This window comes from Canis lupus, chromosome 8 (assembly GCF_011100685.1).
Source record: "Canis lupus familiaris isolate Mischka breed German Shepherd chromosome 8, alternate assembly UU_Cfam_GSD_1.0, whole genome shotgun sequence".
NCBI classification, from domain to species: domain Eukaryota; kingdom Metazoa; phylum Chordata; class Mammalia; order Carnivora; family Canidae; genus Canis; species Canis lupus.
The window spans coordinates 11354614-11370190 of record NC_049229.1 but is presented as its reverse complement, the minus strand read 5'-3'; the positions used below and the strand labels follow the sequence as shown (position 1 = coordinate 11370190).

Here is a 15577-nt window from a genome sequence, read left to right as displayed (position 1 = left end):
TAGCACATGATAAATATATGTTCAGTAAACACTGACAGAAGCACACAAAATTACAAACAGGAACCAGAGAAAGACTTTACCATGTAAGATTTCTATTAATACACAAAGTACTGTTTGTTGGTTTATTTACCAGTTTATGCAAATTCAGTATTCATTATATCAAATTCCTCGTATCTACGGGAGTCACTATGTAGGTGTACCTAAACTTAAGCATCCAAACCTAATAAACCAGGATTTATGCAAAATGATGATTATACATCATAAAATTACAAGAATTAAACAGCCAATTCTATGTGAATTCATTTGGATATAGGGTGATGTATTTTCAATAGTGTGTAAGAACTGAGCACCGTGTGTACGTAGCATCATGCTAGGTACTGTGCAGGATACAAAATTAAGTGGAAATAAGTTTAATGTTCTCAAGAAAAATGTATTATGAAGAAAAATATCTCACTACCTGTCATTTAGTTAACAGCACATATAAAATATTATGTGGTTAAGTGTTAAAATAATTGTGTGCAAGGCTTAAATCCAGACTTTAAAAGGAAGAGATGAAGTCAGGGATAGTTCAGGAATTTAGAAAGAATCTGGTCTGTACTTACTCATCTAAACATTTGGGTGCCTACCAAATGTCAGCATAAGCACTCAGAAATCAATAGAAACAGCATTTACTGCTTACTGTATATTAGGTACTTGGTAATGTTACGTGTATAATCTTAATTGTCACAACAGCTCTGACACTGCTACTATTTTGCATCTATTTTACATCTATTTCAATGCACCTGCAATGTGCAGGAATGAATAATGCGGGTAGAGAGGTAGGTAAGGGCCACATTGCCAATGGGTTTTTCCCTTAAGAAATTTGAACTTTATACCGGAGCTTAAAATATATTTTGCAGGGAGAGAGATGAGGTACTTTATTTTAGTACTATTCCTCAGAAAGCAACATAAAGGACAGTCTGAAGCTAGGGTGAACAGAAGACACAGAAACTTAAGTTATCGCTCCACCTATGCTAGTGAAGCTATGGAGATACAATTCATCACACATTCCTAGTGGGAATCTAAAATGGTATGCTCACTCTGAAATTTGGCAGTTTCTCAAAACGCTACAGAGAAATGAAAACTTGTATTTATATAAAAATTTATGGTTCATAGTTACTTTGTTCATAATAGCCCCAAACTATAAACAACAGATGCCTTTCAACAGGTTAAATAACTATGGTATATCCACACCATAGAATATCACTCCACAAACAAAGGGATAAACTAATGATATATGGCAACAACTTGACTGAATCTCAAGGAAATTATGATGGAAAAAAAAAGTCAATCTCAAAGTTGCATACAGTATGATCTCATTTATATAATATTCTAGAACTGGCAAAATTATAAAATGACAAAATGGAAAACAAATTAGTGGTTGCCAAGGGTTATGAGTGGGAGTGAGAAGAAGGGAGGGTGTGATTATAAAAAGACAACAGAAGAGATCTGTTGGTCAAAGAACTGTTTTTGCAACTTATAGCGGTCAATACAAAAAACCTACCCGTGTGAATAATTGCACCAAACTACACACACACACACACGTACAAGGAAAAGTGGGGAAATCTAAGTAAGATCTGTGAATTATATTAATGTCAATACCCTGGTTGTGATATTGTACTATAGTTTTGAAAGATGTTACATTTGTGGGAAACTGGGCAAAAAGAGTGTATGGGATCATTATATTACAAAAGCACACCAATCTACAATTATATTAAAATTACAATTTTTAAAAAAGACCATCACAATAATCCAAGTAAGAAATTATGACAACTTTGAAGACTGTGACAATGAAACGTAAGCAATATATTTTAGAGCAGAATAAAGATCAGCCAAGTAAGATAAACAGCAATAGCATGTAGCTTTGGCCCATAGTAGTTCCTTCCTGAAAATATATTCTCATCCAATCATGATGAGAGGGAAGTAAATTCTGTGACCTATGAGGAAAATCCTGCCTTTCATAATGAACAGGTACAAACATGCCTTGTATGACTGACTTTTAGATTCACACAGGACTTTTTTTTTTAAAGACCACATTCTGTTACACAGTATTCTGTTACTTCACTACTATTGACATTTTGGGCTTTGTTGTAGGAGATTACCCTATGAACTGTTAAGATGCTTAGCAGAAACCCTGGCTTCTATCCAATAGCTACCAGTAGTAACTCCCTACCCAGTTGTGACAGCCAAAAATGTTTCCAGACATTGACAGATGTTCCCTGGAGGGCAAAACTGACCCCAGTTGAAAATGACTGTGCTAGGCTAATAAAAACCAAGGACAAAGAACTCAAGTTTGTAAGATAGCTACAGATATATTTCTGGGATGTCTAAGAATTTTAACTTTGAAAAAGGTCAATATGTAACTCAAGACTGAGAAACATTACTGTAGAGTACACAAAGATGGAATAATTGTAATTGCCCTCAAAAAGCTTATAGTGTAGTAAGAAAAAACTTCTTAAACTACAAAGTGACAAAACTAGTATAAAGCAATAGCAATTACTTTAGATGAGAAGTAGTAGTACTGCATCAGAGAACACAATTATATCTGTATAAGAAGCCTTTAATGGCAAGCAGGACTCCATGAGGGTTTACTTAATCCTTTTTCTAAAAAAGTCTATAAAAGCTGTAGGTACTGACCGAGAGTCCAAACTCTGGAAATCAGGAATGTTGTGAAGGCTCTTTCACACCCTTTAGGCTAATACTAGGTGAAAGAGACAGTAACTGAGGGTAAATAAATGTGGTCTGGGTTCTTGTACATACTAACAGACAAACAGGTCCTAGCACTGATTCATCTCTAAGATGCCATCTTCCTATAAAACATTTCAACATAAATTATCTGACAGGTATTTTATTAATGTCACTAACAATTTCACCAATCAAAAAATAAACATGTAATCATCCGCAGAGGGTCCTAAAAAGCATCTACCTATTCAAATGAATAATGGGTGAATTTCCTCCCAGTTTCCCCAAATAGATGTTTTTAAGTGTATTTCACATGGAAAAGGGTTTTCTATTACACCCAGCACTTCATTCTTAAAACCACTGATTAGTTCCCTTTACAACTAATCTGTTAGGTCCTTTCTGTTATTCTAATGATTGCCAGAGGATCAAGAGAAAAAGAAAAAAAATTTCACTGTGTCTTTTTTCTTCCTTATTATCAACAGAGGTTCTTAAACCAAAGTCCACAGCTTTAAAAAGTATATGAAACCCTTAAAACTCCAGTAAAATTTTGTGCATGTGCATTTTTCCAGGGAATATACCCAAACCTTTCCTCAATTTTGCAAAGGCTAAGAGTACTTCCCCTGAACCTCAAAACAATTACCTTGTACAAAGTATTCAAGGTGTACCTTCCATCTGGACAAAGTTAGATACAATTACAAGATCATATTTGTCACACACTTTTACTTTGTTCTAAAAATTGGAAACATCAAAAATTACTACTTTTAAGAAGCAGTCCTTTTGTGGTTTCTCTTTTCACATAGATTAAGCCCTATTGAGGACTCTTACATCAACTAAGATGACAAGAAAACATTACAGAGTTAGAAATCATAAGACTATATAATAGAAACAATAATTCTAAGATTAAGTGGTACAATTCATAGAATGCTAAACTTTGCAGTACGTAAAATTGACAACCCTATAAAATTACCCATTAGTCTTGGAATACAAACAATTGTCCATTAATATGAAATTATAATAAGAATAATCTGTTATAGGAGTTAAGTGACTCCTTGATATATTAATACATCCTAACAATTATAATTAATGTGCTACAAAAGAGTAATTTCAGTATTTGTGCTATGCCAGTTTTTGCTAAACATTCAATATGCTGTTATGAAAGCAAAGGAAAAAAGCTTGAATAGAAAGCCACACTGAAGATATTTACATTTGCTTTTAGGTTAGTGAAATTAGTGCACCAATGACACAAACATTTAAATTAAGCCTCATTACAACACAGAAGTAAAATAAATATACTTTAAAGACTGCTCATCTTGTTACATTTCAATCTGAATTTGAAAAGCACTAAATCATGGTCAAATGGACAGCACAGAACAAATTCAAAGAAATAGTAAAATATAAACAGAAATATTTTATATATCCACATCTATATAATACCATAAATTGATGTACCCAAACCAGAAATGCCACCAATTTTATGAGAAATCTTAGAAACGCCATATAACTTAATCAATCAGGAAGGCAGAGATCAATTTAGCCAATTAACCAATAAGCAAGCAAGTGAAATGCTTTCTTAAGGACATCTCACCAAATGCTTTCCAAATGAGATTACAGATATGAAAGAACAAGTTTTGCTAAATCTGTTGAAAATAGAAAATGTTTTAATTTTCAATAAAATCAAACTTATTAGACTGAATTCCTTGAAAGCAGAACCCACAACCATCATTCCTGTATCCTTTAGCTTCAAACAAAGCTCAGGCATAGCGGACATTCAGTAAGATGCTTGGTGAATAAAGCGGCAATTTCCTTATGTCAAAATAAATGGTAATTACTAACCTTCCCTCCCCCAACCGGCACATAAACAGTTCTTTTATCACAACTACAAAAGCCACATACTCATACTGATTTCAACTGACAATAGTCAAAATAATGTACCAGGCCATAAAGATTAATTATAAAGAATATATAAATCTTGCTTGTAACAGATATTATGGTTTTCATCCCTTAGAAAGTAACTCAATTTGGGGGAAAGGCAACTTCACCCAGAGATCTAGGGATAAAGTCTCAGGCCTACCTACATTCAGTACCATAAATGCTATTCTCCTGGCCAGAGTTCACTAGTTAGGAATAGATATAGGCTCGAACTCAAGGTAAACAGGCTGGAAAAGATTCTGATTGAGGAGTCTGGGAAAGCAACCTCCTTCTCATTCGTCTGAATATACTGCCTTTACAAGAGTGGCCAACACTCTCTCCCAAAAAAGTGTAAGACAATAATGGATATAACAGATATTCTGTCAACTGACAAATCTAACCAAATCTCTCCCAAAATAGGTGAAAAACAGAAAATATGAAACTTTCAAGTACTTTGAGACTGTTAAATGACCTTGCTTATTAAATAAAGTCTAACTCCCTCCATCTGTATCTGATCTGCAAGTGTTGTTCTTTCTACAGTAAGCTTTTTAGCATGCAATTTTTATTCAGCCTTAATTAAAATTCTTTCAAGATTGTGTTTCTCTCAGGTATGAACCTGACAGTCCATCAAATAACTGTCAAGAGGTTAAATGATATACACTAAAAATGAAAAGCAAACTTACCCTATAACTTATGCATTTGGATATAGACAACGGTTCAATATAGACATGTATCTCATTACTTTTGTTATCTGGAATGAACAATTTCTAATCAAGAGAAAACTCTGGTCACCACTGTTTGGTAAAAGTATTTTTATTTTTAAAAGGTATTTTACTTAATAAGGACTGAGATTCTAAAAAAAAAAAAAAAAAAAAAAAGGACTGAGATTCTAGAAGTTATAAGTCAAATAATTCTAAGCTTAATATTTATTACATTCTAAAGGATCTACTATATTAATTAATATCACTTATCAATTCACTATTTACTAATATTAAATTAACATTCTGTGATTCAATATATACATACAGACCTCTGGTCTTTTTGAAGGTTACATACCTATTTTGGTATTCTTCCCCAAGTGCTATTACAATGGCTAAAACAGAATCTTCTAAGATATTATCTGAGAGTCAGGTTTACTAAGAAAGAAGCAGTAAGATACAGAGGAAAGAATACAGACTGGAAGCAGCATTTGAAAATAAAATAGGAACTGGTCATCACTAAGCAAGAGAATGAAAAGATTCAGGACCTGGAAGCAAGATAGGAAAACAATTTTTAAAAAGCTAAAAATGAAAAATCATCTTAATACTGACTTACTCTAATACACTATAAATTCACAAAGTATTTTACTGTTGAATCAAGGTAACAGCACTGAAATAGATACTGAAGAGAAACCAAACTGGCTTAAACACAGGTATACCTTGTTTCATTGAACGAGTGTTAAAAACGGCAAATTTATCTATACAACTCAAATTTCTCAATTCAGTTCTTTTTCTTAAAGCATTTTTTCAAACACTTGTAGGTTATGAAATCAACTCAGTAGGTCACAACTAGCACCTCTTGATTTCACCATAATAGACTAGAAAATCAAAATAATGTATACAGTAGCAGCAAGTGGTTTTTTTTTTGAGATTTATGTAGAAACATTTACATGTACGATTTAAACAAAATAATTCCTATGGTTGCAATCAAGAAACATACGAGGTTTTGATCTAATAACACTAAACTCATCTTGAGAGTGTAAAAGAGAAAAAAAGCATACAGCCTTCTTTGGCAGGAATGACAAGTCCAGTTTAAGAGAAACAGATTTCTGAGCCTTCCTTACATACTATTAGTACCCAAAAATTACGATTTTCCAGGTGTTAAGGAATCTGAGAAGATTTCTAGCCTACTGCTCCCATCTTGAAATCAAAGAATGAAGGTAAATAAAATGACCTTTCCTCTTTGGGGGGGTGGGGTGGGCAAAGAAATGCATAAACTCAAGTTCAGAATTCCTAAGAGTACTGAATTTAAAAATAAGTCCAGGGGCACCTAGATGGCTCAGTGGTTGAGCTCTGCTATCGGCTCAGGTCGTGATCCCAGGGTACTGGGATCGAGTACCAAACTGGGACTCTCCGCAGGGAGTCTGCTTCTGCCTCTCTGTGTCTCTCATGAGTAAATAAATCTTTTAAAAAAACTAAAAATTAAAATAAGTCCAGAAACTAATCCAGCATAACAGGACAAAGGACTGTTATGAAATACAGCCAGAGTATATGAGGCTATTTCAAGCCTGATACATACTGTAACAGCATTTATTAAAAGCACCGCTACATGCGAAGAATTTGAAACACATAGTTCTGATTCCGATCACAATTTCGGGTATTATAATCATTAATTTACAAGTGAAAGAATCAGTTCAAAAAGGCTAATAAGTGTTACTCTTACTCTCTACCTTCTGTTTTTTTTTTTTTTCTACCTTCTGTTCTTAAGGATCATCTTTACTACTTGGCCTTTCAACGCTGGCGATTCCTCACCTCAAGACTCTGTACTCTTCTGTACTCTCCCTAGGTCAATTTAATCTATTGCCATCTCTACTTTATTGGCTCCTAAATATGTATCTCTAACTTAGACCTCTCCTGTGAGGACTGTTACAACTAACTGCTAAATTGGCATCTCCACTTGAACTCTACAGCCAGTTTTAATTTCCACTCCCCAACTCCAAGCCTGGTAAATTTCTAATGTTCTACATCATAAACAGCATCAGTGCTTGAAGCTGCAGAAGCTAGAAACCAAGAAGGTATCTTTCCTAGCTCATTCACCATCCTCACTCTTCCCCACTACAATACACATAATCAAACCTTAGGGATTTTAAGTACTCTCAAATCCACCTCATTCTCTCCACTGCCACCATTCTCCCTCCCCACCGCCAACTACTCAAAGCTTTTATCATGATTTAGATTACTGTAATATGCCAATTGGTCTTCCATCACTCAACCCATTCTCCATACTGAAATGAAGTTATTTCAAATCCAACCACTGTTGGATGCAAATTACTGTAAAGCTAAATAACAAAAATGTCTAACAATGCTAAAAAGGTCTAAGCCTCGACCCAACTCTCAGGCCTCTCCTTGTACTATTCTCTCCCACAAAATTAGGATCAGGAAACTATGGCCTGGGGACACAATCCAGCCTGCTGCCTGTTTTTGAAAACAGCCATACTCATCTGTTTACATACTGTCAGTGGCTGCTTTGGTACCCTAACAGCAGATCTGAGCACTTATAACAGAGGCTGTATTAGCCTGCAAAGCCTAAAGCATTATCTGGCTCTTTACAGAAAGTATGCCAGCACCTTCCTTAGATTAATGACCACCCACAGGGGCCTCTTTGAAGAACATACCACATTCCCTTTACAAAATAAACAATCTATTCATACAGCATTAAATATTCTTCTGTTCACCCAACTATTCCCTTACTTAAGTCCTATTATTAACCCATCAGATCTTACTTAAAATAACTTCTCAGGGAGGCCTTTCTTACTCTCTAGATTAGCACATTCCAATTTAGATTAGCCACACTGCAATAGCCCCATACAGCTACCATGTTGGAATAACAGCTCCACCCCAGAGGACTGTATGTTTTGAGGTGCTCTATTCAATTCCGTTGGTCAATGTACCTATCTCTGTGCCAATAACAGTTTTACATGCCAAAGGTTTACATTATCTGATAAAATAAGCACATATCACCCATCACCAACAATCCACCTTTGCCTTTCTTAAGTGTCCTATTCTAAGCTCTTTACTCTTCCATATATGGGTTAGAATCAGTGTATGAAATTACCTGAAAATCCTGACAATTTGAATGAAACACTGAACGCAGAGATTAGCCTGAAGAGCAAGGACTTCTTCATGATACACTATATTCATGGATAGGAAGGCACTAGAGTTCCTCATTTATTTAGATCTTTTTCACTGTCTTTCAATAGTTTTTCACCTTTCTACATACTGATTTGCACATGTTATAATTACTCCCAGGCACTGGATAATCTACCATGTTTTTTAAAGTGACACTTTCTCTATTTTTACTAGTTGTTTATTGCTGACATACAGAGATGCAATGGACTTTTGGTTACTGAGATATATCAAGATATTTTGCTAACTCTTCTATCTAATAATAATTTATTTGTAGATCCTTTTTGGCTTTTACATAAACAATCACATCAGTCAATAATGACAATTGTGTTTCCTTCATTCCAATATTCATGCTTTTTTTTTCCTTATTGCTTGGAGTAGGATATCCACATAATATGGAATAAAGTAGTAGTAACAGTGTGTACATTATCTTGTTCCAGGTTGAAAAAGGAATCCATTTCCCCCATTAAGCATATTTGTTGCAGATTTCACTTATTATTTATAGATACCTTGGATTTTCTTGTTAAGATTCTTATCTGTTCACAATATAGTTTTCTATGAATTTGTTAAATTATGAAGTGCATTTCATCTATTGTTGTTGCATGCTTTTTGCTGTTTACAGGTCCAAAATCCCTTATCTAAAACCCTTGAGGGAAACAGGTTTTTGAATTTGGAAATTTTGGGATGCCTGGGTGGCTCAGCAGTTGAGCGTCTGCCTTTGGTTCAGGGCATGGTCCTGGAGTTCTGGGATCCAGTTCCACATCAGGCTCCCTGTGGGAAGCCTGCTTCTCCCTCTGCCTGTCTCTCCCTTCTCTCTGTGTCTTTCATGAGTAAATAAATAAAATTTTTAAAAAATTTTGGAAACTTTTTGACATTCGTCATAATGTACAATGCAAAAAATGTCAATTATGTAATCCCATTAAATTGTGGATCAGTTCCCTGTACTCAAATATACTAATATTTTTGCAATGAACTGTAGTTATTTACTCTAAGATAAACAATGATAAAAATAGCCTCAAATCAGATTTTGCCACCAAGAACAGGTCAAATCAGATTGTGCTACAAAGTTAAAAAATTAAACTAACTTCGTTTTCATAAATTGTTGGATTTTAAAATTTGTCAGGAGTCTGTAGACCTGTATTTCATTTAGGATTTTTTCCATATACACTCCTAAGCAAAACAGGACTATACTTTTTCTTTCTTATACCATCCTTGTCTAGTTCTGAAATGAAGACTACTAAATGACTTCAGGGGTACCTGAGTGGTTCAGTCAGTTCATCAGTTAGGCATCTGTCTTCAGCTCAGGTCATGATCCCAGGATACTGGGACTGAGCCCCACATTGGGCTCCCTGGCCAGTGAGGAGCCTGTTTCTTCTTCTCCCTCTGCCATTCCCCCTGCTTGTGCTCTCTGGCTCTAGCTGTCAAATAAATAAATAAAATCTTAAAAAATAAAAAGAAAGGACTAAATGACTTCAGAGAATGAATTAAAGAATGTATTCTCCTGCTGTTTCCTGGAAGTCTGTACAACACTGAAATGATTTGTTCCTTGAAAAGTCTTTTGGACTTTGATCTGGGCATGGTATTCTTATACAAGATAGAACTACTACTCCACAACTTATTTAATAGTTATGGGATTATTCAAAGCTCTGTCTAGGTACATTCTATTTTGTAGGAGTTTGTTAATTTTGTTTAAACTTTTAAATGTCTTGACAGTATTTTCTTTTTAATCTGATCTATGATTATGTTCGCTTTTTAATTCTCAGTATTTAATTATGCCTTCTTTTTTCTGATCAATCTTGCAGGACACTTGTCTATTTTTCTAGTCTTCTTAATCAACTTCTGGCTTTATTGATTTCTCATTTGGTCTTTGTATCCCTATGACTTTAAAACTGGGTATGCAGGGGTACCTGGCTGGCTCAGTTGGTAAAGCATGTGACTCTTGGTCTTGAGGTTCTAAGTTTCAACTTCATGCTAGGTATAAAGAACACTTAAAAATAAATTCTTAAGTAAATACAAATAAAACTAAGGGTGCCTGGGTGGTTCAGCTGGTTAAGCATCCAACTCTTGATCTCAGTTCAGGCCTTGATTTCAAGGTTGGGAGTTCAAGCCTCATACTGAGCTTGATACTCAGCGTGGAACCCATTAAAAAATTAAAAAAAAAAAAAAAAAAACTATACGTATATCAGCTTCCCACCTAGACTATGTGATGCCAATCTCTTCCCTACCTTCAACCTCAAGTCCAACACAACTTTCCTTACTTCTCAGGGCTTGCTTAGTAAACTGCTTTTGGATTTAAACTAGCTCTTCAGTTTAGCAGATTTTTATAAATGCAAGGCTATTTCTCAATATCCCTAAAAGAGCAGTTTCCTGTCATCTCTCACCTTACTTTAGTCACAATTTTATGCCTCTGTACAAATGATTCTCTCCACCTAAAATACATTTTATCCTTCCTCAAAGCCAATCAAAATACCCCAAACTGGTGATTTACACCTTTCTCTTCATGAAATCTTGTGAAATTAATTCTAATTAACTCTATGGCAATCTCTCTGTCTGTATTATTTTAATATTTATAATTAAGCGGGAAGCCTGGGTGGCTTAGCAGTTGAGCGTCTGCCTTCAGCTAAGGGCGTGATCCTGGGATCCAGGATTGAGTCCTGCATCAGGGTCCTCATGGGGAGCCTGCTTCTCCCTCTGCCTACGTCACTGCCTCTCTGTCTCTCTCATGAATAAATAAAATCTTTAAAAAAATTTTTATTTAAGCAATACTATCACAGAATAGTGTATACACTTTTTTTACTTAACAAATTTACCAATGTGTCAGGCACTGTTCCAAATAAATATGAACTGATTTCTCATAACAGTCTTAAGAAGTATGACTATTGGGTTGCCTGGGTGGCTCAACGGTTGAGCATCTATCTGCCTTTGGCTCACGGTGTGATCCCAGGATCCAGGATCGAGTCCCACATCGGGCTCTCTCTGCAAGGAGCCTGCTTCTCCCTCTATGTCTCTGCCTTTCTGTTTCTCATTAATAAATAAATAAATCTCTAAAAAAAAAAAAAAAAAAAGATTATCAGGATGCCTGGGTGCCTCAAGCAGTTGACCGTCTGCCTTTGGCTCAGGTTGTGATCCTGGAGTTCCAGGATCGAGTCTCACATCCAGCTCTCACATGGGGCCTGCTTCTCCTCCCTCTACCTATGTCTCTGCCTCACTCTGTGTCTCTCATAAATAAATAAATAAAATCTTAAAACAAAAAAAAAGAAGTATGATTATCTGTATTTTCCTAGTTGAAGTGCACAGAGGTTACACATTTACAGGTAGGAAGTGGCAGAGCCTGGACTCAAATTCAGAAGTCTGGCTCCAGAACAGGTGCTCTTAACGATTACACTATGCTTCCTTAAATTGCTCTAGTAGTACTTTCTTAACAATGCCCCAAGCACAAGGTATGATCTCTCAAAATACCATTTAAGCTCTTTAAGGGATGCACGTCTTCAACGTTTTATATCCTTCAATAGCTTTTTCTACAGATTTTAAGTGTTTAGCAGGTTTTTAGTGAATGCTTACTGAACTGAAACATGAGAGGACAATTACTCAAGTCCAGCTGACGGTGAAAATATTTTCAGGCAAACTAAGTCAAACTAAAGTGCTCCAGTCTTTCTCTGTAATGCTTAAAAAAAAAAAATACCATGGATAACTGTGATATAATAAAAATAAGACAAAATCAGAGAGGGAGACAAACTATAAGAGACTTTTAACCATACAAAACAAACTGAGGGTTGCTGGAGGGGTGGGGGTGGGCAGATGAGGTAACTGGGTGATGAGCATTAAGGAGGGTACATGATGTAATGAGCAATGGGTATTATATACAACTGATGAATCACTGAACTCTACTTCTGAACTATATATTAATTGAATTTAAATAAAATAAAAATTTAAAAAATAATAGTCTTGGAGTAAGCTAAAGCATTTCACCGTGCATATATACAAAGCCATAAAACACAACTGTGACACAAAACTGTATCTGTGGGAAAAAAAAAAAAACTATCTATGAAATTTCATTGTAACCTATGCTCATGAAACTAAACTCTTAAGTTACACCTGATTTAAAAATTACTTATAGATGTAAAAGCTTCTAAAATATAATTTCTCCAATTTTCTTAGAGTTCAAATATCATAATACATGAATCTAAAATTTTTTTTAAAGATTTATTTTTATTTATTTATGGTAGACACAGAGAGAGAGAGAGAGAGGCAGAGACACAGGCAGAGGGAGAAGCAGGCTCCATGCCGGGAGCCTGACGCAGGACTCGATCCCAGGACTCCAGGATCGTGCCCTGGGCCAAAGGCATGCGTGAAACCGCTGAGCCACCCAGGGATCCCCTGAATCTAAAAATTAAAGCAATGTTATAAGTGCAAGGAAATTCTAAACTGGCTCTAAAAGTAAGACAGCTGAAACTACTGTGATTTAAGACAACTAAAAGCAGATTATAAATAGGACTCAAAGTCAGCTCACCACTTCAATAGAAGTGAGGAAAAGACTGACACGGAATGAAAAGAGATCATTAAACAAAAGATTGAGTGGAATGAAATATATGAACCATTTGCAAGTGTGGAGGAAAAGAATCTAGGTCCATTTTTTTCTGTGGAATAATAAAAAAATAAAGACAAACTGCTGTTTGTCAACTTTAAGATGCAGTGATTGTAAATACCACCATTACTTTATATACCACTAAAAAAAAAAAAAGTATAAAATCTTGTGTTAATTAAGATATGCTATTAATTGTTAGACATATCCAGATTTAAGAGCTGTTAAAAACAAAACAAAAAACCCTGGATTTTAAAGTCAATAAAACACTTGTATTCCTGAGCTTATGATAGGGTTACATCCCAATAAACCCAATAACCCTATGAAAAAAGCACTTGATACACCTAACATTCTGAACATCATACTTTACCTGGCCTACCCTACATGCGCTCAAAACACATTAGACTGCAGTTGCTCAAAATCATCTAATGCAAGCCTATGCTATTAATAAAGTGTTGAGTATCTTTTAATTTATTGAATATACTCTACTGAAAGTGAAAAACAAAATGGTTGTTCACCCTTGTGGTCATCTGGATGAATGGAGCTACAGCTTGTTGCCATTGCCCAGCATCACTCAAGAGTATCATACTGCATCTCCCTAGCCCAAGAAAAGATCAAAATTCAAAATTCTAAGTATGGTTTCTACTTGCTTTTGCACCATCATAAAGGTGAAAATTCCTAAACTGAACCATCTTATAAGTCAGGGACCATGCATATTAAGAGACTAAATAAGACAAATCAGGTATGAGGAAATTTAATTCAGTTTGAGGAAGTTATTAATAAACTAACTGGAATCGGAGGCTGTGCTAAAATTTCAGAATATAAATACAAATTTAACGTATTCCTTCCCCACACAATGCTCATAATCAAGAAATTAATACTAAAAACACTATAGTAATAAATATCAAGTCATTGAAAGATTCATGTCTCTAATCTAGTGATTCCAGTTGCTATAATAAATGAAAAGGAACAAAACTTTATGCAAACTGGCCACTGCAATGAAAAATAGCAAAATTTAAAATCTGGAAAAAATAAATAAATAAATAAATAAATAAATAAATAAATAAATAAATAAATAAATAAATAAATAAAAATAAAATAAAATAAAATAAAATCTGGAAGCCTAACCACCCAGTTTTAATACAACTTGCTAAATGGAAAACAATATAATGACTAAAACTATAATCAAAATACTACAGAGCAATATGGTGAAATACAACTAAGTGAAAAAAAATATGTATACATTATTACTGGAACTGAATAAAAATTAGGGAACATTGGGAGAAGATATAAAAGAAAACTAATAAGATGTCTGACACGTTCAAAATCTATGTTTTCGATCACAGACTGTATATTAAATAATACTGTATCATTACTGAATTTCCTGATTTTGATATCTGTACTATTGCTATTTAAGAGAATGTTCTTATTCTTAGGGAATAAAGTACTTAGGTAAAAAGAGTCCAATATCTCCAACTTAATCTCACAGGGCTCAAAATGAATAAATACCAATAAATACCCACAATAAATAGATTAAGGAAGCAAGGCAAAATGTGAACAACTGGTAATATCAGTAAAGCGTATATGAAAGTTCCTTTTACTGTTCCGCCAACTATTCTCTAAGTTGAAATTTAACAAAAAAAGTCACCAAAACAGTTAAGTAGACTTATGACCAAAAATGGAAAAAACACTATCACAAAAGCAATTTAAAATGTAAAAACTGTAAATCTTTGTCTTTGTTACTAAGCATTAAGTAGTTTTAATAGCATAAACTGAGAAAAAGTGCTGAAGTTTTTTGGCAGTGATAAAATGTGTAGGGAGGACTAGCGATAATATGTGAGCATGAAAGATGCCAATGAGATTTAATTATTAGCGTGTGTGCGAGTACCCATAGTTAACACATATTAAGACTATGGATGTAACTGATGAAGAAACTATCAACGTGAAGAATAAAAGCCTGCTGAAAGCTACCTTAAAACAACAAAAATCTTGAACAAAGCTTGTGCATACTCAAGAATGAAGAGTACTAGAAGTGAAGGTGCTAAAGTACCACTGTGATAAAGATCCAATGAAAATTATTAAATACACTTTAGCATACATATTTAAGCTTTTAGTGCTTAATACCACCAGGTAAATTAGTATCTACTGAAATACTGCTATTTAGTCAGAATACCACAATTCAAACTTCAGAAACTTTTCTACATGTCTTTAGGCAAAACACCACCATCCACAAAGAAGATTTTCCTAGAACTGTTAGTAAATTTCCAATATTACAAATTACTAGGTTTGACTATATTGTTAATCTCCTTGAATGAGACAGGTATATCAAATTAATATTGCAAAACTGACAGCTCAAGAAGGCAAAAAGAGATAAACGGGACACTTAAAAACAACAACAACAAAAGAGCAAAATCACTCTCTTCCTAGGTTTCTATAAGGAAAATAAACATAATCACCTGGAATGATTATACTGAAGAATATG

General features: G+C 34.5%; 1 protein-coding gene across 4 annotated transcripts in view; it reads right to left on the bottom strand.

The window, feature by feature from the left end:
* Positions 1-15577, bottom strand: part of ARHGAP5 (Rho GTPase activating protein 5) — a 78688-nt gene that overhangs the window by 44902 nt on the left and 18209 nt on the right. The window lies entirely within an intron of this gene.